Source organism: Hyperolius riggenbachi, chromosome 2 (assembly GCF_040937935.1).
Source record: "Hyperolius riggenbachi isolate aHypRig1 chromosome 2, aHypRig1.pri, whole genome shotgun sequence".
NCBI classification, from domain to species: domain Eukaryota; kingdom Metazoa; phylum Chordata; class Amphibia; order Anura; family Hyperoliidae; genus Hyperolius; species Hyperolius riggenbachi.
Window position 1 is genome coordinate 62,527,900 of NC_090647.1, and position 27,454 is coordinate 62,555,353.

General features: G+C 43.4%; 1 protein-coding gene across 2 annotated transcripts in view; it reads left to right on the forward strand.

Moving 5' to 3' along the window:
- Nucleotides 1-27,454, forward strand: part of CNTN5 (contactin 5) — a 1,437,092-nt gene that overhangs the window by 274,764 nt on the left and 1,134,874 nt on the right. For both annotated transcript variants that reach the window (XM_068266844.1, XM_068266845.1), the window contains exon 2: nt 18,390-18,529. The gene's annotated coding sequence lies outside the window, so the exon portion shown is untranslated. The remainder of the gene's footprint in view (nt 1-18,389; nt 18,530-27,454) is intronic.

Below are 27,454 nucleotides of genomic sequence, written 5' to 3' on the forward strand. Positions count from 1 at the left end.
TGAGGCGTCACTTCCTATCAGTCACAGTTCACTTGGCTCGTGTGCCTCTCTTCTCTAGCCTAGACCAGATCACTTGGTGGACCTCTAAAGAGGTTGTCTTGAGCCTTGAAACATGTGTATATCACTGCTGCATCTTTGTAGACATCCATGCAAGTCTTTGAACTATTGTAATTATATATATTAGTTAAATGCATCTACAGTTTGTTCCAGTGAAGTATTACTTTCAATTTGCATTGATTTGTTACACCCCCCCCCCCCCCAAGAAAAAAATAAATAAATAAGAATGACTTACTCGAACAGCAAGGCTGCTTGGAGCAGGCCTGATGATGTCTCTTTTACAAACCTTACTGAAGACATAACTACACTTCCCATGATTCCTAGAGGCAGCTTTTAGCTGCTAATACCCAGCTTAGAATGCTCAATCCTAATGGTTGGTGTCAGGCTGTAGTTTCGCTAGCTCTCTTGTGACAACAAAAGAAGTAGAATAACAGCATCTATCTATTTCCCACTGTCATCCCAACATGGAGTGGTCTTATTGATTTTTTTACCTGGCAACTTTTACAGGAAATTACAAGTGATAACAGATGGGCAAAGACAGAACGATATCTTCATTTAGCTTCTAGAGAAAGAGAAGTCAAAGCACTCCACAGGCATGTTCAGCTGAATAAACACTTTTCTTAAAGCGGACCTAAACACAGAACGTCCTCTGCTCTTAAAGATACATAACAGCATAATAACCTTTAAATAAGAAACATCTCTTTGTTACAGCTGATACAAATCCTAAACTAGATCTGCACTGTTTCTACTTCCTGATTCATGGAAGCAGACATATTGTTAACCCCCTGTGCTTTCAAATGGGCTTATCTGCCATCTCTGCCTTAGGCTGTCATGTAACACAGGGAAGAGAACAAAAAACTTATGATTAGACACAAATGAGGGGGAATCAGACAGGCTAAACTCTCTAAATACATACAGGATGCATTTCTCTTTGTGTTTCTTCAGTCCTGTGCAAGAGTTCAGGTCCACTTTAATCCTTGTAGGCACTAGAGGAGCGTACAGGTATTTCGGAGCACCATGGAAAACCAGGTGCCGGAACAGTCCCGATAGTAGAATATCTGTAAATTTACTAATAGTCTGCAATTAAAGTGTTAATTTTCGTTAGTAAAACATTGGTAATTGTTACCCATATTTTAATGTAGGTAAACCTAACCCTACTCTCACACCGAACCCTCCACTACTTATGCCTAACCCTAACCCGAGTCTGGCCAATCACAGTGCTGAAATGGAAAGTTTGTTTTGCGAAACAAATTATTCTCTGTCCTCTACATTTAAGGACAGTTTTGCACTTATTTTGGGGGGGTTTGCGTAGGGATGCAATGCTCCTGATGCATTCCACCACAACGCAAAAAATAAAAAACATATGACCCTGCAGCAGAGTGTGCCTACAGGGTCATATGCATAGCTCCACCCCCACTCAGTGACGTACTCCCTGCTGAGCAGGAAGTACGTCAATGGGATTCCCGTTGTTCCACGTTTGCGCCATGGGATGCATCCAAGGGATCCACCGCGCTCCATCATTTACACTTCGTGCATCGCCCATAGGGCTCGATTCACTAGACCGTGATAACTCAAATATCACACCTTATCAAAGATATCACACCTTATCAAAGATATCACACCTTATTAAAGTTAACACGCCTTATCAGCGTAGCATAGTGAGCGCCATGAACCTGCAGGGGCTCAGGGCAGGATGAGTGCCATTGCCAATTAGCAAGCATAAGTTTGTAGCGCTCGCTGTGCTACTCTGATAAGGCATGTTAACTTTGATAAGGTGTGATATCTTTCATAAGGTGTGCTATCTTTCATAAGGTGTGATATTTTAGTTATCACGGTTTAGTGAATCAAGCCCCTAGACTTACATTACCCCAAGCACCATGCGTTAAGCGTGGTGCTTGCGGTAACGCACTGTTGCCCTTGCTCACCTCTGAGTTTTCTGGTGTACCACAGCAGACTGCAATAAGTGAAAAAGTCTCCACAGACTTTTATTGCTTTTGCAGCCCCTTGCTGCAAAATAGGGAAACCCATCGCAGGTTTACCCTGCAAGTGTAAAAGGGACTAAATAATCATGCTGTAAGTAATTGAAAAAAAAACGGAGAGATGTAGAGGAAGAAGGAGAACTGTGTACTCATTTGCAGAGTTCTACATTCTCTACGCGTTCTGAAATCAGAAGCACGCGTTTCGCTTTTGTGAGCTAATTTGACAGGGAGAAGCCGGGAGAGTAAGTAGTACTTGAGGAATTTTTTTATTTTTTTTTATTTTCTACAAATTAAATTAGCATGTTGACAAATACCGCCTAAATGAGCTGAATTTGTTATTTACCCACAATCATTATCATATCATTAATAATCATTTGTATTACGCTGTAATCTAAAGTGTTCCTTCACTAATTGACCTCCAATTTCTAATCCTGCTAGTCAGAAGCCTTGATTCTTTTGTTTGCCTCTAAAGTTTATGTTAATGATTCTTTAATTCACCACCAACATCCAGGGAATATTTGGTTAAGCATTCAACCCTTCTATAGCAGAGAGGGGTCACCCTTCATTCTGCAGTGCTTGCATTTAAAGAAGAATGAATAAATAAATAAAGTTAAAATAACGCAAATTTAATTGGAGCAAAATATTTAAGAATCCGTTTTATTCGCTAAGTGTGACACTTGCTACACCCAGAATTATCTGTGAACCACCTGGCATATGTCATACCGCAATTAGCAGACAGTGGGCTTGAATCACTGAACCGTGATAACTCATAGCAGGGCAGCACTAGCGTTTTTGCGCAACAAATCACGAATTTTTATGCACGATTGTGCATATAAAATTTGTGATTGCGCGCAAAGTAAAGCGGACCCAATTGGGCTTGACTACTTCCACTAGAGACTGAGCGGAGAGCTGCTACTGCATTTACACTGGAGGCTTAGTGGGTCAGAGGAGGCTCCTCCTTCCCCAGGTAAGTATCTCTAAGAGGGTTTTTTTATGACAGGTTTTCTTTAAAGCAGAGCCGGGACAAGGTCTTCCAGCACCTAAGGCTTAGATCCCAGCTTGCACCCCCCCATCCCTTCCAACTCAGCCATCACACACTAATTGCTATTAGACTAAGAGACCCCCAGGGCCCCCAACACCTTCATCTCTAGTTATCTGGCTTGCAGTCACTGCCATGTATCTCCTTTCTTATTTCTTTTTGCTTCAAACATAATAGGGGAATGATAGCTGAGTGAGATGTGCTCCCCCTCCTACACTGCGCCCTGAGGCTGGAGCCTCTCTAGCCTTTGTCTCGGCCCGGCCCTGCTTTAACCACTTTAGGACCACAGTGCTAAACACCCCTAAAGACCAGGCTATTTTTAGTTAAATTGGCCACTGCATCTTTAAGGCCAATCTGCAGGGCTGCACAATATAGTACACTAGTGACTCCCCCCCCCCCCTTTTCTCCCCACCAACAGAGCTGTCTCACCCTGTGTTTATTTATTTTTTTTATCAATATTTATACAACTCTTTTTTTAAAAAATGCCTATTTTTATTATATCCTCTCCCCTGCTCCGGTGCTCCCTCCCTCCCCCCACCAGCCAATCAGCGTGATCAGCTGTCATAGGCTTCAGCCTATGACAGCCAATCACTCACCAGCCTCAGGAGGGGACAGCCATGTTACACGGCTGTCCCCAGTACAGCGCTGCTGCTGATCGCAGTGCTGTACATGTTAATTAGACGGCAGTTTCGCCATCTAACAGTCTCCCTGAAGGCGGGGCAGAGCTCCGCCCCCGAGCAGGAGATGCACGCAGCCTGCACGCGACCTCCTGCAAACTGCAGCCCCAGGACTTGACGCCAATTGGCGTTAGGTGGTCCTGGTGCTGCCACCGCGGCCACGGCCATTGGCGTGAGGCGGTCCTGGGGGGGTTAATGTTTAACTGAGCCAAAGCTTAGGTACAAAAAGAGATACCTAGCTGCAGTAAGGAAAGACTCAAGATCCTATTGAGGCTTCCCTCTCCTTTCTCCTGTCCCCCCTCGCTGAGCGGGGACCCCCAAAAGATTGCCAACAACAGACTGTTGATAATTTTATCAGGCCCATGCACCTTCTGAGGCATAATTGTACCTGCACAGTAGCTATCAGAGTGCGGCTTTGCAGGCACATTAAGCCAGAGCTTCATGCACTAGTGGCTCTGTGCTACTGCACCTGCGTGGCAGTGCTCATGTGGCCACTGCACCCCTGTGCTCATCAGAGAAGAGGCCCATGGCCCCGATATGCAGGGGGTCCGTGCTCAAAAAAGGGGTTCAGTAGAATGCTGAGGGGAAGCCTTAATAGGATCCTGAAGCTTCCCTGACTGCAGCTGGGTATGTCTTTCTGTGCCTTCTCTTTAAGGCATAGGCACTTTTACTAGTGTATGGGTAACGGAGGCGGGTAGCTGAGGCTAAGAGGATTTGCTGGGGAGGGGGCTGAAGTTTAGGGGGACGACTGCTTGGGGGAATAATGTGTTTCTTTGCCTTAAGGTCTTGGTTGAGATGGTTCTGCAACTGCAGGCTGAAGGGGGACAACTGAAGAAATGACTGCTGGGGTGGAAGTGGTCATGCATTATCCTGTTGGCCCTGGAACTCGGAGTCCCTTTAATGCTGGATACACACCATGCGTTTCCGCGTTCGATGCGTCCGTCGATACGCGTCGATTCGATTATTTCCGACATGTCCGATTCAAGCTTCGATGGATTGTTAGGTCGATTTGCCATACTTTACATGGCAATCGACCTAAAAATCATCGAAATTCGTTCGTAAATGCTCGGAAATAATCAAATCGACGCGTATCGACGGACGCATTCGACGCGGAAACTCATGGTGTGTATCCAGCATAAGCTCATCTCTAGATTTTGAGTTGATACAAAGGCTATCCTAATTTTATGCAAACGTATACAGCTTGAGGACCAGTTAAAATCACCAGTTACTACAATTGATTAGTTCAGAACCAAGCTGCATGCATTTGCATAAAATTAAAATAAATTTTGTATCAACACGGAACTTCGAGCATCTCATTGAGCTCCTGAATGATCACAAGCGCCTCTGTGAGTTCTGCCAGCCATGACCAACCATGCTGTGTAGGTGCATAATATAAACATTTTACTTCATGCCTGTTCTTTAGACAGTAAGTGAAGAAATATTTCCCAGATGTCTGGATTCAAAGTGATGGGTTATTGGCACCTCAAATTGCTTCAGGTGAGACATAGCAGCAATCCCATTGCATTACATTAGCAGCAAATGTGTTGAGAGACACAGTCACACATCTCTGTATGTGTGACATAGCCCTCAATCATCTCATCTCAAAGGTAAATACGTTTCATTCAGTTAGTGTTTGCTTTTAACGGAACTCAAATAAACTTAGTGGCTTTTCTATACACCCAGGCGTTCCTCATAAAGGCTTGTTTTATTTCTGGCACTGTATTTGGCCTGAGGAAGTGGGCATGGACCCACGAAACGCGTAGCCTAGTGCTTAAAGCAGTAGGATCAGCCATACTATGCCAGGGAAAAAAACACATATATAAGTAGATAAATACTTGATCTACTTACATAACACATGTATTACACTGTCCACGTTTTGATTTCAGTGAATGTTATATTGTAAATGACGAGCATTCTGTTCCTGGTTGGGGCCATGTCTTTTGCCCACAGTTTAGGCTAACTCGTGATGTCATTTCTGCTCTTTACTTTTTTTCTTGTCTCCTCAAATCGCTGAGTCGCCTCAGCCTTGCTTGTAAACACAAGTGAGTAGGGGATTAGGTTTCAAATAAGCAGCTGGCAGGGAAATAAAGGGAAGAGGAGGAATAGATTATAGATAAAAAGAACCCCCAGCATGCAATTCTTTGGCACGACTACTAAAGGGCCAGTACTCCTTACGTATATGATAACTCCAAATCATAACAGCAGAAAAAGTTTTGAAAGTTTTGAATGCAGGCTTAGCATCTTTATCACTTAATACACTCAGACCAGTTGCTGTTGAAATTTGATTTTCTATGGTGACGATACCGCTTTAATAAAATGTGTTTATTCCATATATGAATTGTATCCAAAAAGCACTAAGCTATTGCATAAAATGATATTTAGTAAACCTCATGTCAATTGCTAGTATGCAAATTGTGCTAAATAATTCTATAAAAACCTGTATACATACATATACTGTTGCATAAACTTGTATTTAATAAACCTCATAACAATTGCTGATATGCAAATTGTGCAAAATGGTTGTATAATTTTATACAACTATTTTGCACAATTTTCATATAGGCAACGCAACCATCATCTCCTCCTTGTGCTTTATGAACTACATATTGTATGTGAGTGTACAATGCCATATCAATTCATATTAACTCATATCCAAGCGGGCGTTAGTAATTGCTCAAGTGTTCCTGAGGCCAGGAGATCCATCAACATTTTGCTACAGGACCCCATGATTTTGTTGTTACACCCCTGAAGGAGACCATAAAAAAGAAGGAGAACATACAAAAAAAAATAATGCAGATGACATTAATGGTCCTATGTCCACGTTTCCATGAATTGTGACCCTTAGGCCTGTTTCAGACTGTGTATCGGTGGTAGCGTTGCTGAGCAGTCCAGGGACCACGCCACTACCACGCCACTAATAACAGGCCTTCGGTGCTAGTAATACCCGTCTGGCAGCCTGCCAAGCAGGAAGTGATGCTCACTTCCTGTTGGCCAATCAATGATGTGTGCGGAAGTGGATTGCTACGCTTCCAGGCATGCGCAATGCGAAATCCTGTGGTGGGTCATTTTAAAACACATGCATCGCCATAGACTTACATGACTTCCGGTCCACCACACATTGCCGCAGGAGCCATACGGCAACATAGGTATGCGCTCGCATTAGATAGGGCACCTTCCGGCGCAGTGCACCACACCGTGGATAGTATGACCTACCCCATAGACTTTCATTGCCCTGCAGTGTGGTATGGTAAAGATACTGCACCGCACCCAGTGTAAAAGGCCCCTCAAGCCTCAAGGTTTGAGTTCTAACCACCTACCGAACGCCTGTGTATGTGGCACTGGTGATTAATTGGTTGCCGTTTTCTTCCGTCTCATGAAAGCAAGACTTAACAAGTTTGGTCCCCTCAAGAAGTCGACAGGACAATTTCTTCCTGAGATTATTCTAATTATCAGATAATTAAATAATTAGCATAACACTAATTATCGCTGCGACAGCTTACTGATGTATGTGTTTTAGCACTAATTATCGCTATCTCTGCCTGGCCAAGAACACGGCCCTAAAGTATGACCTATACTGTTCATTATTCCGAAGGACTTGCTTAGCTCAGCTATAGAGGAAAATAATAGAAACAGAAAGCATGGACCGTTTTTTTTTTTTGCCAAAGGAAAGTGGAGGAAATTTTTTTAAAAAAAATAGAGAGTCGTTTAGTTCCTGCGAAGCGTAACATTAATTCTAAGTGTGATACACGCAGGAAATTGTTACATGAATGTATAGAACCCAAAGCTCCTTAAAACAAACCTCCTGTAACGAGTCTACATTCTTCTCTAATTAGGTTCATGTTAACGCGTTCAAAAAATAAAGCGTGGAGATAAGTGTTGGTGTTTAAGTTCCGAACATCACTCTAAATTTACCTAAACACACCACACTCCAGCTCCATTCAGCACTGAACCTGCGGACAGGGTTGGGGGAGTTCACTTAATGGCATGTTTCACATGACTCCATAATCTCATAATCTCACTGCAAACAGTACATCAGTAGCTCCTCCCGGCCTCCCTCCCAGTACATTTCTAGAAAGTCAGATGTACCTCTCATCACACTACCTGACCTAAAATAAGACACGTTTTTCCACTGAGTTTTGATTAGCTTTTTTATAGACATGTGGGGAGAGTGTGGGAAGGGTAAATTATAAACAGGAAATGACCATGAAAAACGGATTAGTTCTTTGCATTAGATAATGGATATATGCATATTCAGTTTGATGCCTTTCTTGTTTTGTTTTTCTGATATTAGTTGTATTTTATACATTTGTGTGGCTAGGTGTTTTGCTACAACCCCCTCAAGAAGTCCTCATCAACATGGTCCGCACATTGTGGTCCCCTGAGTGCACTTCTAGGCTTTATTTTGACTTTTTAGCTAGAGTGTTTCCTTAAGACTTTCCCCAATGAGGTAGTTTATTTTTGCAATTGCTGTAAAAGATTTTCATGCACAAACGTACTGAAAAATGAACATCTTAGTAAGCAGATTTAATGGATAATTGAAAACGGCTCTGTTTTAGCACCCGCTGCCCACAAAAGCACATCATTGAAAACTCTGTATTTGCAGTTACATTAGCGAGCCTGCCCGGGGCCTCTCAGCTGCATTTTATACTGCCTGCCTGGGAACTGTGCATAAAATATACACAGAGCAGCCATACAGTATATAATACAATATTCCCATTGATTTATTTACACATGCAGAACTTTTTCTTGCGTTCTCTGGTAAATAATAAACAACAGCACTGTGTCAGTCATCTCACGGGAATTACAGTTGTTTCGCAACGCAATAACTTCCAAACAAGGCGGCTGGGGACAAAAATGTGGTTTTGCATAGTGTTTTAACCCGAAGCAGGCAAAAAGGGCGCAGTAGCCCTTACGGAAAAAAAACTGCGCCGCCATAGGCTTCTATGATAAAAGCCGCTTTTAGCGGCATTGCATGGAAATTTGCATGCTTGGTGGCGACTAGTAGCAGGGGCCTTGAGGCGGCAATTTTACCTTTTTTACCACAAATTATAGCTATGCAATGTCACAATGTAGTTATTAGAGTTGGGCCGAACCTCCGATTTTAGGTTCGCGAACCCTGTTCGCGAACTTCCGCGAAAGGTTCGGTTCGCGAAAAAGTTCGCGAACCGCCATAGACTTCAATGGGGAGGCGAACTTTCAAAGTTTTAAAAAATTCTATCAACTGGAAAAATGATAGAAAACATGTTTCAAAAGCTCTAATACCTGGAGCCACACCTAATTGAGTGAAATACACATCACTGCTGGAGGACCCGCCCACCCTCCCTCCTCCAAGCAAGGTCCTTTATACCATTTGCCTACCTACACTAATTAGTTATGGGACAGCTGCTACACTCTCTGCTAGGGAGATTTTAATACCTCCCTCCTCCCTCCTCCCACCTCCCACCTCCCTCCTCCCACCTCCCTCCTCCCACCTCCCTCCTCCCACTTCCCACCTCCCACCTCCCTCCTCCCACCTCCCACCTCCCAGGTGGGAGGAGGGAGGTGGGAGGAGGGAGGAGGGAGGAGGGGGGAATTAAAATCTCCCTAGCAGAGTGTGTAGCAGCTGTCCCATAATTAATTAGTGTAGGCAGACAACTGAGTCAAATGGTATAAAGGACCTAGCTTGAAGGGAGGGTGGGCGGGTTCTCTAACACTGAAAGCAGTGTGTTTGACAATAACATGTCTGCTGACAGTGAAATGGAGGCTAAAAATTTTGCTCAATACAGCATTATGGGGCGAATCGAACTTCCGCAAAAGTTCGCCTGATGCAGGCGAACGCGAACCCCCAAAGTTCGCCTGGAACCGTTCGCAGGCGAACCGTTCGGCCCAACTCTAGTAGTTATCCACATGCCATTTTTTCTCCGCAAAACCTGTCCGCATCAAATGGCCCTTCTTGCTGCTAAGTGGCTTTGCGGAAGAGGAGGGTAGCTTTAGGAGGGAGATTCAGGATTAGGCGCCATCAGGGGGGTTAGGTTTAGACATCACTGGGGGGGCTTAGGGATAGGCATCACCTGGGGAGATTTAGTGGTAGGAACCACCAAGGGGGGGCTAAGGGTTAGGCATCACCAGGAGGGCCTAAGGGTTAGGCACCACGGGGGTCTTAGCATTAAGCATCTCAGGGGGGATCTTAGGGTTAGGCACCACCAGGGGGGTGTAAAGGTTAGACATCACCAGGGGGGTCTTAGGTTCAGGCACCACCAGGGGGGGTCTTAGGGTTAGACACCACCAGGGGGTATTAGGTTCAGGCACCACGGGGGGGGGGGGGGGTCTTAGGGTTAGGCAACGCCAGGGAAGGGTTCTGTGTGAGAGTAGGGTTAGGTTAAGTCATAAGATATTGGTAAATATTACCAATATTTTATTATCTAAATTCACTAGTACAATATTGCTAACCTTAACAATATTTTACTAACCACATTCCAGGTGCCCTTAATTCACATATGCATTTTAACTATCTCTGTGGCCAGGGAACTGCAGATAAAGGCTGAATATGGATGGCCAATGAGATGCTAATAATTTTGAGTTGGTGTAAACATTATGCTGATTTTATGAAAATTTATCCAGCTTGAAAATGCACCAATCGAGTATGCAAAATCAGTCCATTACCTACCGATTGGCACGCCCACACTGATGCATTTGTGGTACGTCAAATTCTGTCAAAATAACGCACAGCATGCGGTGTAGGCAGACGTCTGTGGACTGCATGCTCCACGGTGACGGTATGCCTCGCATAGCACTGGTAACGTCAAGTTTTCAACATTGTTGTGTTACAATCCTATTTTTCAAGATGCACACCACAGCAGGTAAAGTGTGAAAGCACCCTAAGTCTACATAAAATTACAAATTAGAATTACGAGCATCTTATTGAGCATTCCTACTGGCTTAAACCTAGGAGGTCCAGGACGTTGGTTTCTGGTTTCCTCCTCAGGGCTACACTTATTGTTGGAAGAAGTTATCAGCATTTCAATGAAGGGAAGATGTAATTCACTTTTTCTCCTGAGTTTTCTCCTAGGTATTATTCTCTTACCTTGCCAATAAAATGTCGTTTAACCTTCTTAGTGGTAACTCTGCAGCGGCACCTCTAGCCATGTTGTCACTTCAGGCGAGAAAATCTGTGGCACCCCCCCACCCCCATGGTGCCCTTCCATGAAAATAATAATAACGCGGCAGCGTTTCATCAGAAAATTTGCAATGTGGGCAGTGTTTCACCCAAAAATTCACGTAATGTAAAGCTGCAGAAGTGAGCTTACGGGCTGTGGGCCAGTGAACTGACGCGCCGTCTATTTGATGCCGCAAGCCTGTTCACCCCTTGGGACACAACATCTGGCAGGGGGTGACCGCGGTCCCCCCTGCACAGCACTCATGCCCGCCTGGTCAGCCTGGCACCCTCTACAATGGGTCGGAAGGAGGCACAAAGGGGGACGGAAGGAGTCACAGGGGGACTAAAGGAGGCACACAGGGACAGAAGGAGGCACATGGGGACAGAGGAAGGTGCAGGGGACAGAGGTGGCACATGGGGACTGAAGAGGCACATGGAGACAGAAGGAGGCACAAAGGGATACAGAAGGAGGCACAGGAGGACAGAAGGAGGCACAGTGGGACTAAAGGAGGAACAGGGGGGCAGAGGTAGCACAAGGGGACAAATAAAGGCAAAGGGGACATAAGGAGGCACAGGGGGACAGAAGGAGGCACAAAAGGCACAGAAGGAGGCAGAGATGGCACAAAGGAGGAAATAAGGATGCACAAGGCACAGAGGTGTCAACTGCCTGCAACTTACGCTAAGTAGATTCAGCAGAAGCAAGTAACACAACAGCCACAGAGGTGTTGCTAAATCTTGGGTGGGGCTTAATTTGGGGGCAGGGCTTAATTCTGCAACATGGCACAACCCAGGACCAATGGCACACCAGGCAATGGCCTGTACTGCCTATGCTTAGAGGCGCCCCTGTAACTCTGAGTCAGAATTCAGCAGCTCAAAGCGATATCTTCGAGTCTGACTCGTTGCAGCTGACAGGGGGTATAAGCAGAGCCTATGCGCAGTGGCATTTGTAACTTACCACCCTTGTAATTATTGAATGGTTATATAAAATCAATTGAATTAACAATTTGTAATTACGTATAGGCGGAACTTCGGAAATTTACGCAAAGTTTTGTGTAGTTATAAATAGCTGATTACGCTCATCACTTTTTCAAGCGCTAGCGATGTACAGAAAAGCTGAAATCACTAGTATAGTGCTCCAGTGTGAATAAGGCCTTAAAGGACAGCTTTAATGTGAGGTATATGGATGCTGCCATATTTATTTCTTTTCAAGCAATGCCAGTTGCCTGGCAGCCCCGCTGCTCTATTTGGCTGCAGTAGTGTCTGGATCACTCCAGAAAAAAGCATGCAGCTAATTCTGTCAGATCTTACAGTAATGTCAGAACATCTGAACTGCTGCATGCTTCTTCTGGGGCTATGGCTAAATGTATTATTGGCAGAGGATCAGCAGGATAGTCAGGCAACTGGTATTGCTCAAAAGGAAGTAAATCAGGGATGGTCGTAGTCAGCCAACTTCGCTACGCTGGAACTACGTGTAGTTTTACGCAATTACGCTTTGCCAAAATACGGCTTCAAAATCAAATATTCACTTCATATGCATTTCTCAGACTACGCTTTAAAATACGCAATTACGCGTAGTACGTATGCAGAAAATTTTACACATTCATTCATTTTTAATTGCTTATGCCGGGAACTCTTCTATGCGTACATTCCCCTTTCTAATGCGTAAATTTGTAACCATATAATCGCACGCGGAAAATTAGACGTGAGTAACACATTCGTAGTTCACTACGCAATACACATGTTAACTACGCATAGTGGGCGTAACAGTACTTCGTAAATTAGTAAATTCGTAAGCGTAGTTTTAAAACTTCACCTACGAACTACGATGCGTAAATTTGCACTGGCGTAGTTTCTGCTCATCCCTAAAGTAAATATCGCAGCCTCCTTATCCCTCTCACTCAGGGCCGGATTTACATTACAATAGCCTATAGGCACTGCAGACTTTGTCCTAGCACTGTAAGCTTTGCCCTCTATAAACCTACAAACACCTGCCAAACCGCACAGCAAATGTGTTGGCTGGCCCAGCTGTCACTTCTCCCTCAATTCCCTTGCCCGGTGTAGCTACAGGAGCCCCTTAGTATTAGGTAGCCAGAGCTATCCTCACTATTAGAGTGAGGTGCTAGAGGTGCCTCCAAGTATTGGGTAGCTAGAGGTGCCCCCAACTGAAGGGAGATCTGGTCAGTGGAATGCTGAGACCTGGGTGAGTAACCTCTCATGTAGACTCTGCTTGGAACTGTGCATAGGTAAGGCAGTAGGGAAGCACTTGGGGAAGGGAGTGAGCCATCTTTCCATCATCAGGTCGCCTGTAGGCATGTGCCTACAGTGCCTTATGGTAAATTCAGCCCTGCTTTCACTGCAGTTGTCCTTTAAAGTGAATGGGAACCGCATTTAAAGAAATGAGACAGATACTTACCCAAGGAGAGGGAAGGCTCTGGGTCCTATAGAGCCTTCCGGCCCCTCTCCTGGTCCCGTCGTTCCAGTGCTGGCTCGCCCGGTAGCAGTATTTGACTAATTTAGTCAAATACTGCTTTACCCGGCCGAAGGAGGCTTCAGAAGTCTTCAGGGAGCCCGAGTGCTCCTGAAGAAGGGCGGCCCTGTACTGCGCCTGCGCAAGCACGCTCTCTTGCATGCTCACGCCTGTGCAGTATGGAGCAGCACGTCTTCGGGAGGACTCGTCTCTCGAAGACTTCCAAATACCCTTTCAGCGAGGGATTGAAACGGGGAGGAGCCAGCACAGGATAGAGAGCACCGAGAGAGGAGACGGAAGGCTCTATACGGAAGGCTCTATACGACCCAGAGCTTTCCCTCTCCTTAGGTAAGTATTTGCTTCTTTTTTTTTTTAAATGCGGTTCCCATTCACTTTAAGGAAAAAAAAATGTAATCAAACTGAAATAGTGTTTCCATTAATCCTGGCAATCTGTAGAGCTGAACTGAGCGTTTCTGAACATAAGAATCACACGTTTCCCTTTATGTAATCCTCCTTGATTTACTATTTCTAATAAAGAGCTGATTCCCAATCTATGACTTAGGGATTTGGTCATCAGATGCGAAGTTGTTACCATGTAACTCGGTGTTAATGCACCGGTAATGTCCCCGGTGCTGTACGGCAGCTGCATCATTTCTAGCAGAGCCTTAGGAGCTGCTCTCTTACCTCCGCTCCGCATATAACGAATATTACAAGTTCTTCAGACTCCAGTAATTGCGCGGCCCCTTTTGACTGCCTGCAGCACTGAAGGTAATTTGATTTGCCTGTGAAACATAACAGTCATTTCCTAAGTAGACAATGGAGCCTTTCTTGCAAAAAAAGTTCAACTCTAATATTTCTTCAATTAGGAAATATTGATAGAAAACAAGATGCTTTTTTCCTGAGCGTGGCTGTTATTAATTTCAGCAATCACTTTGTGGATGCCCTTTTCATCCGCAGCTTGTCCGCCGGTGATTAGGGGCCTCGCCAGCCGTGGTATTCCTTCGCGTTTTGGAATGCTGTAATGAGCAGATTTCTTTAATTTTATTCTCTCTGCCTTTGTGTTTTTATCAATACATTGCTTTCCTGTCCTTTCCTTTACGTTTCCTGTTATTAAACTTTCTTATAATATTTAAAACCGACCTCTTCTCTGTGTTTGCAATCCAACATAACTGCCTAAAGTGTGCCTGAAAGCGGACCTGAACTCTTGCACAGGACAGGTAGCAAGGATGGAACAGAGGCATCAATATCAGGATAAACTCATTAAAAAACATTTAAAAGAGGAGGTAGGGGCAGACTTACCTCCCCAGTAAATAGATACTAAATTGGTGGATTTAACAATTAAATGTATTTATATACTCCACAATGTAACGCGTTTCGTAGGATCAAACACACTTCATCAGGCAATATCGAGAGCAATACCTAGCACTGGTTAGAGTAGCAACCAAGCACCTCTTTCTTGCACAGGACAGAAGGAAAACATAGAGAAACCCACCCTGTATGCATTTAGGCCTGGTGCACACCAAAACCTGCTAGCAGATCCGCAAAATGCTAGCAGATTTTGAAACGCTTTTTCTTCTTTTTCTGTAGCGTTTCAGCTAGTGTTTTGCGGTTTTGTGTAGCGGTTTTGGTGTAGTAGATTTCATATATTGTTACAGTAAAGCTGTTACTGAACAGCTTCTGTAACAAAAACCCCTGCAAAACCGCTCTGATCTGCCGTTTTTCAGAGCGGTTTGCGTTTTTCCTATACTTAACATTGGAGGCAGAAACGCCTCCGCAATCCAAAAAAATGCCTCACCCCGGGAGTATGCGTTTCAGCAAAACGCCTCCCGCTCTGGTGTGAACCACCCCATTGAGATACATTGACCAAGTGTATCCGTAGCCGCAAGCGGCTGCAAAAACGCCAAAAAACCCGCTCGGTGTGCACCAGCCCTTAGAGAGTTCAGCCTGTCTAATTACCCCTTATCTGTGAATAATCTTAACTATAATGTGATCTCTTAGCTGTGTCAGCTGGCTGCCTCAGCAGAGAAGCTAATTTGTAAACACAGGAGGTTAAGTCTATGTCTGCTTCTATGAAAGCAGAAAGTAGACATACTGTAGATTTATTGCAGGACTTATCATCTGTAAGAAATAAATGTGTATTAGTAAGTTCTGAGTTCAGGTCCACTTGAATTGTAGCTTGTATACTATTAGTGTAAGAAGGGTGGAAATGAATGCTAATGTTAGTATACATTTGTATTTTGTTGATGGTTGAGATACCTGCATCTAAAACAGAGTGTAAAATAAGTATTAGTGCATACTTAATAGATATCAATACAGTACGGTGCCATCTTTCTGCTTTGATTTTCCATGCAGTCAACTTAAAGCGGGATTTTCAGCCATAAAATCAAATTCCATTTACCCACTGCTCTGTGTTTATTATTGTAATATTATATAATGTTTCTGCTGTAATAAATCTTATCTCAGTCAGCCTGGCTCTATTTGGTACATTGCCGACGAGAAGGAAGCTTGTTATTTCTCCTCCCACATTCCTGCTCCTCACTGATTGGCTGAGGGCAGTTCAGTGTGAAGCTGCTGTAATATGATTTATTCTGGACTTGCATGTGTTTACGAATCAAGCTAAATATGACAGTGCAGTTTCTAGAAGAAAAAAAGAGTAGGGGAGGAAATTACATCAGGATTGGCTTCAGTCAGAGGGAGTTAGGATGGAAAATTCCAGGAGAAGTTTTCTCTTTATTTACTATATGAAATTCACTGAAATTAAAATGTGGACAGTACAATACATATGTTATATACCGTAAGTAGAAAAAGTATTTATCTACTTATATATGTGGCTTTTTTTCCCTGGACTTGGACTTAGATCTGGACTTTGACTGGGCCATTCTAACACATAGATATGTTTTGTTTTAAACCATTCCATTGTTGCCCTGACTTTATGTTTAGGGTCATTGTCCTGCTGGAAGGTGAACCTCTGCCCCAGTCTCCAAATCTTTTGCAGTCTCCAAGAGGTTTTCTTCCAAGTTTGCCCTGTATTTGGCTCCATCCATCTTCCCATCAACTCTGACCAGCTTCCCTGTCCCTGCTGAAACGAAGCACCCCTAGAGCATGATGCTGCCACCACCAAATTTGACAGTGGGGATGGTGTGTTCAGAGTGATGTGCAGTGTTAGTTTTCTGCCACACCTAGCATTTTGCATTTTGGTCAAAAAGTTCCATTTTGGTCTCATCTGACCAGAGCACCTTCTTCCACATAGTTGCTGTGTCCCCCACATGGCTTGTGGCAAACTGCAAACGGGACTTTTTATGCTTTCCTGTTAACAATGGATTTCTTCTTGCCACTCTTCCAGAAAGGCCAACTTTGTACAGTGCATGACTAATAGTTGTCCTATGGACAGAGTCTCCCACCTGAGCTGTAGATCTCTGCAGCCTGTCCAGAGTCACCATGGGCCTCTTGACTGCATTTCTGATCAGCGCTCTCCTTGTTCGGCGTGTGAGTTTAGGTGGATGGCCTTGTATTGGTAGGTTTACGGTTGTGCCATACTCCTTCCATTTCTGAATGATCGTTTAAACAGTGCTCTGTGGGATGTTCAAGGCTTTGGAAATCTTTTTGTAGCCTAAGCCCGCTTTAAATTTCTCAATAACTTGATCCCTGACCTGTCTGGTGTGTTCTTTGGACTTCATGGTGTTGTTGCTCCCAATATTCTCTTAGACAACCTCTGAGGCCCTCACAGAGCAGCTGTATTTGTACTGACATTAGATTACACACAGGTGCACTCTATTTAGTCATTAGCACTCATCAGGCAATGTCTATAGGCAACTGACTGCACTCAGATCAAAGGGGGCCGAATAATTATACACACACCACTTTGCAGCTATTTATTTGTAAAAAATGTTTGGAATCGTGTATGATTTTCGTTCCACTTCTCACGTGTACACCACTTTGTGTTGGTCTTTCATGTGGAATTCCAATAAAATTGATTTATGTTTACGGCAGTAATGTGACAAAGTGTGAAAAACTTCAAGGGGGCTGAATACTTTTGCAAGCGACTGTATATGGAGGCTGCCCTATTGATTTCCATTTAAGCAATACCAGTTACCTGGCAGCCCTGCTAAGCTATCTGCCTGGCAGCCTCTATATACCTCTCACCACAGTTCTCCTTTAACATCGCCAGGATCATACTATGGATAAAAATGGGTACAAATAATAGAGGCAGAGGACCAGCAGGACAGCAAGACAATTTGCATTGCTTAAAAGGAATTCAATATGGCAACCTCCATATCACTCTCACTTCATATCCCTTAGGCAGGGAACACACTTGCAGGGCCGTTTTCCCCTGCGTTTCCCAGGTTTCCGTCGGGTTTTGCGGTCGCGTCTAACGCGTGCGTTTTTCCGCGTGCGTTTCTGCAGTTCTGCGTTTGCATGGCATGTAGTGTCATGCAATGTGCGGAAAAAAGCAGAAAACTGTGCGGGTACAAAACGCGGAGAAAAACGCGAACGCAAACGCGCACAAACGCATGCGGCGCAGCGTTTCCCGAGCTAGGCTATTAATTTCAATAGCCTCTAAAATCGTGCGCGTTTTGCCGTTCGCGGCAAAACGCGCAGAAACGCATGTAGTGTGTTCCCTGCCTCAATGGTTGGAAAAATGCACTCGTAGTCGCCAAATTAAACATTGCTTGGAACGGCACACAAAAAGTGTGTTAAGATTGTGAAAAATCGCACCCGTGCTGCGTTAGCATTCATGATCTTCAGGGTAAAGAGGGGCCCTAAATATGAATGTGCAGCCGAGCTGTACATTCATGTTCCTCTGGCAGGCAGGCTACAGAGCTGTTTAATCACACCTGCACACATACCAGCTAGCCTTTGATGACTGTGGGGAAATAGCTCATGAAAGATTAATATTTCTCCTCTATCCAGAGCTCCCAGCTCCATACAGCTATCTGCTATAGAAGGAAGATCAGATATCAATTGAACGGCTGGTTTCCTGCTGCTAGTTATTACTGTTTACAGTAACATGATTTTCTTTTTGCTGTTTTAACAGATGAAAAACGCATGACGAGCAGAGCCAATGTGAGCCAACGGCTGACTGATAACAGTGGATTAAAAAGGAAAAAAAAAACCTCAGCAAAAGCCTATGAGGAGTGGATGGAGATCTGATGTGTGCAGAGCCTTAAAGTGAAGGTATTATAAGAGTAATCATAATGTTCTGTAATGCTGACTGTCCATTCACTGTCCAAATCATGTTTTGCTGTTAGGGCTCATTTCTAGGGATGGTCGGAAAATTTCTGCAGAGTAACAATTTCTGAGTTTCAGATCGGGAATCCGCTTACTTCGGTACTTGGAAATCGACCTCAGAAATCGGTATTTTGCAGAACTACCGCATTACCACAACTCGGAAATTGTAGCCCAATCGCGGAGCTCGGAAGCAATGGACCAATCACAGGTTGCATAATTTTTCCTTGGAAACTGGAATTCCTTGGAAAATTTAGACCAATCTGACGACTTGGTAAAACTTGGTAGTATCCGAGTCTTCTGATTGGTCTAAAATTTCCTTGGCATTTCGATTTCCGAGGTAAACTTCCGTATTCTCTGATTGGTCCAACACTATTGAGTATTTTCAAATTCCAAGTGTTGTGATTGGCCTAAAATGTTTGAATACTTTTCAGGTCAAAGTTTCCTGTAAAACATGCAGTTATGATTTTGTGTTACCCGTAATTTTGTTTTACAAGATCATTTGATATTACGAGTAACACAAAATTAAACCCAAATTAAAGATTTAACACAAAATTACTAAATTAAATTACAAATGACAAAATTACGAATTTTCTTATAATTGTGAATTACAATTTCATGTCATAATTGCTAATTTTGTGTCGTAAATAATTAGTGTGAATCAACCACCAAATCTCTGACTTTCACACTAATTGGCTATTAAGTCTAACCAATCAGAGCATTTGTTTTCATTCATATTATCCTTTCTGCCTATTAACTGTAACATCTGAAACTATGGCGGCTGCAGATACGCAGGCTATACCCGCAGCCGCCTTTGTTCCCAGTTCACAGCCTTATCCGTCCCGGCGGCGTCCAGCACGCCGGGAACGGCATTGTCTCTTGCTCATAGCGTCTCTGTATCGCGCGGGCGCGCGGAGATAGGACCTTTATGCTGGAAGAAGGCGCATCAGCTGACCTGCCGGTCGGCTGACGTCAGGAGTGACTCGCGCCGCTCGGATTGGCTGATTGCTAGGGGGCGTGGTGCTGGGCTTTCCTCCGCTTCTTAAGACTTCACAGATCATTGGCCACTTGTCTGCTGTTGCGAATACACTTATGTTAGTGCTCAGACCTAGTGAGGTTCCTGTTGATGATAGATGTATATGCAGTGTTTGCGATATACATCTATCTATAGTTAGTTATTATTACATTCTACTCTGATAACCTGTGTATGATTCTGGCTACTCTCTGACCTTGCTATTGCTAAATCGATTCTGTACCTCTGCCTTTCAGACTTAAGTTGCTGAACCTCTGCCTGATATTAACTACTCTCCTGCCTGTCGATTTTGTACTATCTCTACCTGCCTGTTATCGAACCTTGCCTGTCTGACTACTCTACTCACCAGTGGGCCCTTGCCACTGGTGAGGTGCTCTAGCTATTAGAACCTACCCGCCCCTCTGGTGAGGCTCAGACTTACTTGCATAGCTCCAGTGACTGATAGTACCTTGCCAGCTCCTCTGGCAAGGTCTAGTTAAACGATTCAGTCATTTGTGCTGTTAGTTCCTTACCAGCTCCTCTGGCAAGGTCTAGTTAAACTATTCAGTCATTTGTGCTGTTAGTACCGTACCAGCTCCTCTGGCAAGGTCTAGTTAAACTATTCACTCATATGTGCTGTTAGTACCTTACCAGCTCCTCTGGTAAGGTTTAGCCAAACTTCGTTAATTCTTTCTTTATTAGTACTTTGCCAGCTCCTCTGGTAAAGGTATTGTTATTTGTGTTGGTATACCCTCCAGCTCCTCTGGAGAAGTCTATACTGTTGCACCAAACACCACACCTTACTCTCAGCTAGCTATACTAGTATTATTGGTGATACTGCAGATCACCACATAATCAGGTATATCGTCAGTATTATTGGTGGTTCTGCAGATCACAAATAATCAGACGTCTGACTTGCAGCACCCAATCGTTACATTAACCCTTTTCAATCCAATTAAGTGATCACACACGTTCCCTTCAGCACTTACTTTTCTCTGGTGTGTGTGTGTGGGGAAGAGAGGGGAGGCATGGGTGATGACTGTATACTAAAAAGGAGGAGTCAGAGGAGTTGCTACCTCTGGGCACTAGAGCAGAGAGGATACCTGGCAACAATGGGGGGCTCAACTCGTGTGCTGTAGCTCCACTTCCTGGCCTGTGTGCACCAGCGTAATTCTGTAATTATGTGCCACAGAGGGGATCAAGTCCAACACTTTGACCAACAAAGGGTGATGCCCTGACGGACTAGATTGGGCAATGGCGCCACTAGTAACAAGGCCAAATATGCCCACGTAATATCTAAATTGCATTATGCAGTTGTAAAGGATGGAGCCGCTGCCAACTTAGTCCAACACTTGAAGTTTGAGAGATAGGGATTGGCACCAGATAGCACGGTGGCAATGGGGAAGGGCCCACCCCCGGGCATCCATTGCTCAGGTCGTGCCTCCAAACAAAAGAAACACTTGTAGTAGCAAAAAGAAAAGAGAATGCGGGCACCAACTGCAAACAACTGCTGATCACCAATATTTATTTCATCCCCAACACTTTGACATGCAATGCATAATCGATGGCGTAACAGCCGTTTAGCGAGCCTGATGCTCGCTTCTTCAGAGGTAGAATTACATTAGTCCAACACTATAGGGGCTGGCGCTGCGTCTGATTTTATCCGACAATTGCGCCCCTAGCGGAAGCCATATTTTCGTATCTGGGACTATAACTGACACTTGACCTATGCAGGAGAGGACCAATGCTGGGTTAATATATGATAATGAATATAATCTCTATGTGGAGACTAAACTTGGTGTCAGCTTGCCAATCATGATCAGAAACATTATTGTGCATTTTTTAGGGACCTGTTTTCCTTAAAGTGGATCCGAGGTGAACTTTTACTCATTGCATAATTGTGTTCCTTTCCTATTGTTTATAGGGCATTCCTCAAGCCAAATACTTTTTTTTTTAATACTCTAATTCCCTATAAACTAAATAAACCACGCCCACAGGTTTTCAGAGAGCCTTGGCAGTAGCAAGGGCTCATGGGAGCTCAGTCTGGGCAGGAGCAGGAGGAGGTGTTACTAGCCATTGATTTCAGAGGCAGAGGGGAGGAGGGAGGAAGGAAGATTAGGTTTTTTCACAGGCTTAGTGATCAAGATGCAGATAAGCCCGCCTCTGTGTAATGTTTACAAACAACATGGCTGCTGTCATTGTATCACAGGAAGAAATAATCATTTTCTATTAAAGCTGTTTGCAGCTAGATTTGCTGTGTAAACTTTCTAAACTTTAGATAAGATATATAGACAAGTTACTTGTTATTTAGTTTTTCATCTCGGATCCGCTTTAAAGGGAAGGTCCAAGCACAGTAAACATAAAAAATCCACTTACCTCGGGTTTCCTCCAGCCCCCTGCAGCCGTCCTGTGCCCTCTCCGCAGCTCCGGTGGCTCCCGATCCCTTCTGGTGCAGATGCCAACCTCGCGAGGTCGGCGTCTGCTTGCACTTTACCATGCAGCTCACTGAGTCGCACTGACATAATCCGGACTGTACTGCGCAGGCGCTGAACTACTGTGCCTGCGCAGTACAGTCCAGATGACGTCAGCACAACTCTAAGAGTCGCTCGTGCAGGCGCAGTGGGCATCCCGGGCCACCGGTGGGGAGCGGAGCTGCGGCTAGGGCACAGGACGGCTGGCAGAGGCTGGCGGAAACCCCAGGTGGATTTTTTTTTTATTTTGAAGGTACTTGGATGTGTCCTTTAAACTTGAACATTGTCTTTTTAAGCAAAAAAAAAAAAAAAAATAGAAATAAAAATGCTCTCTCCACAGAAGTTTATGCAAATCATTCTCACTCCTCTCTAGTTTATATTCCATTCAGTCTTCCTGTCCTTCCTTTTTGTTTTGGCTATTACTACAAGTAGAGTTTAATGAGAGTTTAATGATTCCATGTACTGATGGAAGCACGTTCAATATACTTCTGAGAAATTGATTCTGAAAAACTAAAGTGGATCTCCAGGCAGAGACATAGCAGCCGTATTACATTCCACGGTGCTGAAGTGAAAGCCATTGGAATATTATTATTATTATATTAGTTTCTATTACATCCTGAATTTTCATACTCACCTTGCTATATGGGCGCCTATCCTCCTGCCAGACATCAAAGTCCTTGTTACTAAAAAGAGGCACTCTCAATGCTAGGTACACACTGTGCAACTTCCACTCAGAACCACGGGTCGCACTGACTAATTTCTTCAACTTGTCAGATATGCTTACAACTGATAATAGGATCGATTTTGTGACGTAATATTCTGAAAATCGATCCCGTTATTGATTGGTTACAGTTTGGAAATGTACACACGAAGCAACTTTCTGCCAGACTATCGATTGATCTGATGGGAATTTGCATTGTGTGTACCTAGCATTAGGTTTATCGTATACACAATTTTGACTTTAGGTGTCTTTTTGACTTAAAGCAGACTTGACCTCTTGCACAGCACACAGTGAAAAGTCTTAATTCCACATACAGTTGCTGAGTTGTGCTCTGTGTTGGTTTAGGCAGAATGATGTCTCTAATGAATTCTTATCAGCAACTGCAAATAGACTGCAGAAGAGCTATGCCTAAACAGCTCTCCATATAGTTAACATAGTGGTCTAACCCTTTCTGTGCTTGGTGGATCAAAATTTTGCTGGGGGCTCCATGAACTGTAGTTACACTACTGGCTAAACTCCATTTCTGTAGAGAAGGATTAGATCCCAATCAGGTGTTACTGACATTAATCATTCTCTGTATACATGACTAGCAGGCTTTTTATTAGAAATATACAGGTACTAGTAAAAAGGCCCGCCTGTTAAAAAACGGGTGCTAGGCCATGGCCACTACCTCCCGCAATGCACACACAGGCGTGTCTCACTTGCCCATCCCCCACCGCTGTCCGAAGTATATGCACACAGGGAGATAATGATTGCTTGGCAGTTGGAAAAAGCTGTCATTTCCCACAGTGCAATAAGGTAACAGACAGCAAACTGTCAAGTCTGGAAGTACAGACACACACACACACACACACACACACACAGGACGCAGAGACACAGGGGTTTTATTATATAGGATAGCATGAATTGAATGGTAAGTACAAAACATGTAATTCCAAGGAGATTTGTCAGTTACCTTTTACATGATATGATTTATATTATAGAATTCTCCTCTTTGACCTACCAACAGGCCGCCACTGCCCCAGTCCATTGTGAACTCTGCTGCTTGCCTCATCCACCTTACATCTCACTCCTCAGATGCTGCCCCTCTCTGACTGTCCCTCCACTGGCAGCCAATTACACAGAGAATCCAGTTCAAACTTCTAACTCTAACCTACAAAGCTCTACACAACTTGTCAACTATATACGGGACTTTTGTTCTATCGTCTTCTTTAGTCACACGTCCACATCCTAGACATCTTACGAGCCTGTCCCCTTCTCTGGACTTCTCAGCCAGATCACATCCATCATGTTCCAACCCTTGAGACCTTCAAGCTTAGCCTTAAATCTCACCTCCTCAGACAAGCAAATGATCTGACCTAGTTACGCTCCTCAAACTTTGCTCCAGTTCTGCTTTCTCTTGTACAAGTCCTAAATGCCTCCTCAGTGTGAGTTTTATTCATTTTATATTAAGAACTTGAAAATACAAAACCCACCAACCATTTTTGGCTGTTGATGAAGTCAAGTATAAGTCTTTTTTGCTTATGTATGTGTGCTTACCAGTGCAGTAACTAAGTGGTTAGCACTTCCATCTAGCAGTGTTAAAGGTTTAGGGGGGAATGCCAGCCTGGTAACTATCTTTATGAAGTTTGTATGTTCTTCCCTTGATTGTGTAGGTTTTTCCTGTTTTTTTTTTTTGCTTTCTCCCACAGCTGAAAAAAATGTTGGTAGGTTATCTTCCCCTGGCTTCCCCCCCCCCCCCCCCCCCCCCCAAAAAAAAACACTTGACCCAGAACTAGTTATTGACATTAGATTTTGACCTTTACAGACAGACATTGAGCATTTTTGTTGGTTGTTTGGGTTGACAGTCAGACAAGTGCTTCTTCTTCTTGAAATGTAATGACGGTGGCTTCCAATCATTTCTTGAGCTTCAGGCAGCAACTTAACAATAATATTCGTGGTCAATAGTCAAAGCATATAAAATCTGAATGTTTATTTATAAGTCACTTGATTTTTGTGACCACAACATCTCTTGGTGTCCACATGTTAGGTTAGAGTCAGCTGAGGCAGCTGCTAAACATTGCCTTGGACGATAATCTAGTGCATGTATGACTGAATGAATGCTGGACCATATTGCCTGAACACAGCCCAGCAATATTGTTCTCAACCACACTCCCCACCCTCTGTCATTTTCTGCACATTGCCCATTCGCTGCTATCCAAAGTCACAGTACACATTGATAGACTGCAGGCTAGAGATGTATCTGTACATCTCTGCCACAAACTGATGCTTTAGGGATCATGCTGGGCTACAGTAGTTGGAAGTGCGCACAAGGCCTTTACATCACTTTCATGTATACAAGATTATGGACATGCTTCACCACTCCTCTGGAATTCCCTTCCACAGCACATCCATCCCTCTCCAACCTTTGATATCTTTGAACGCTCCCTCAAAATTCACTTTTTCTGACAAGCATATGCTCTAACTTAGGCCATTACCCCTTTGACCTAAAGCCGAGTTGTACATCTACTAGATTACCTAAAATGTATACTACATTACATATATTTATCTATTTTTTATGCTCCTTTAATTTTTCAACATAAAATGCAATACTTGGGTTAAATAGCAGGTAAAAGTTAATCCAAGTAGATAAATTTCTTGATAATTGAAATATTTTGTAGGACGGAAAAATGGAGAAATGAAAAGGTGATTTTGCTATCCGCAGCACTAGTGCTGTGTGACCTTTTGTAAGCGAGAAAAGCAGGGGATCTAATATCCAGTTTTAATTAACTGGTGCATTCCAATAGCTCTGTTGTGATTTTAAGGGAAACTTTAATTCCAAAACTTAATTTTTTTCTTTTATCAAATTTTATAGGTCGGATTAAAGAAAAGTTCAGAGAACCCTTGAGCAGAAATGAAGCTGTTGCCCAGGACAACCAGTTAGAATGTTAGGCTGTGTTCACGCTTGTTAAAATTTGCGTGCGATTTACGATTTTCCCAAAATGTGATCCCAAAAGTGAAGAGCAAAAATGCTGATATTCTTTTTGCATTACTTTTTACAAAAGTTAGGTAAAGTTCGACTTTCGAGTGAAAATGCCCTCAAAAATCGTAAAGAAAAAAGTGTTTCCTTTGACTATAATTTGAGAAAATACTATTTATTTTCACAAATATATTCTCAAAATCGAACCAGCTTTTCTGGTTGGACTTTGGTGCAAAAATTACCCTGGGGAAAATTTGCAAGCAACATTGATCGCCATACATTTGATGTTTTTCATTGACATTTTTATTTTCTTTCATAAGCAAATCAGTGTTTTTCTTCATTTAAAATTCAGATCGCAGGTGTGTGATGTGCTATTCGTGTTTCAGTACAAGTCAGGAGGACCTCAGGAAAATCCCACAAATATTGTTTTTGCACAAAATTGCACATGATTTGAATTAGATGCATTTTTCATGTAAATTTCTGGCATTCACAGAAAATTGCAATGTGAAGTGTCCATATAAACGCATATAAAGATTGCAAAAGGGCGCAGGAATGTTTGCTCAAGAAAGAATACAAATATTGCAAGTGTGGAAAATGACATACATTAGATGCTAGGACAGACATGAATGGCGCCTCTTCATCTCTGCTAACACATCGGTTCTAGGCAGAAGTTGTGGTTTTGCACTGCCTACACTCCAGATTTCCGAAGACAACTACAATCACAGAACTTTGCAGCAGTGCATTGCATGCATTTGCACGTGCTTCACCCTGCCTCTGGAATCCCCTGCCACAACACATCTGTCACTCTCCACATTTTATATCTTTAAACGTGCCCTCAAAACTCACTTTTTTCATCAGGCATATGCTCTACTTTAGGCTATGGGCCCTTTGACTTCTGGCCACATTGTACGCTAGATAACCTGAAACACACGGGGCTTAATTCACTAATAGCATTCCTTATCCGCGTTAACATGCCGTATCAGAGATAACACACCTTATCCGAGTTAACATGCCTTATCAGAGATAACACGCCTTATCAACATTAACACGCCTTATCCGAGTAGCATAGAGAGCGCTACGAACCCGCAGGGGCTTAGTGCAGGACGAGTTGAGCTCTTATCATTGGCAATTAGCAGACATAAGTTCATAGTGCTCGTTATGCTACTCTGATAAGATGTGTTAACTTTGATAAAATGTGTTAACTCTGATAAGGCGTGTTATCTGATAAGGGGGTTTGACTAACATAAAGAAGGAGAAGTAAAAAGGCGCTACTCTGTCTCCCTATCCTCCCAATCAATCAGCTGCTTAATTCTCAAGGTGTGGGTATCCCTTTAATCCCCACCAAACATAAAAATAGACAAAAAACAGAGAATAGCGCTCGTATCCAAGTTTGTAATTGATAGTTTATTTATCTATACATAAAAAATATCTAGCCTTTGGAGTTAAAACCATATAAGCATAAAGGGTTTCATATACAAGATCACTTCAAAAGTTCTCCACTATATCCCCTCCTGCATATGTCTTCTAAAAAAATAATAATAAGTCGAACAATATAACTTCATTCATGCCATGCACACTGTCATGCATACCATGGAGCCACCTGAATCTCTAATAAAAATTCCCCATAAAAAATTCTCCAGTAAAATCCGTGTAGATAAGTGTATTGGGTCAATCCGCCTATGCGTTTATAGCAGTCCCCTCCGTTATCTCA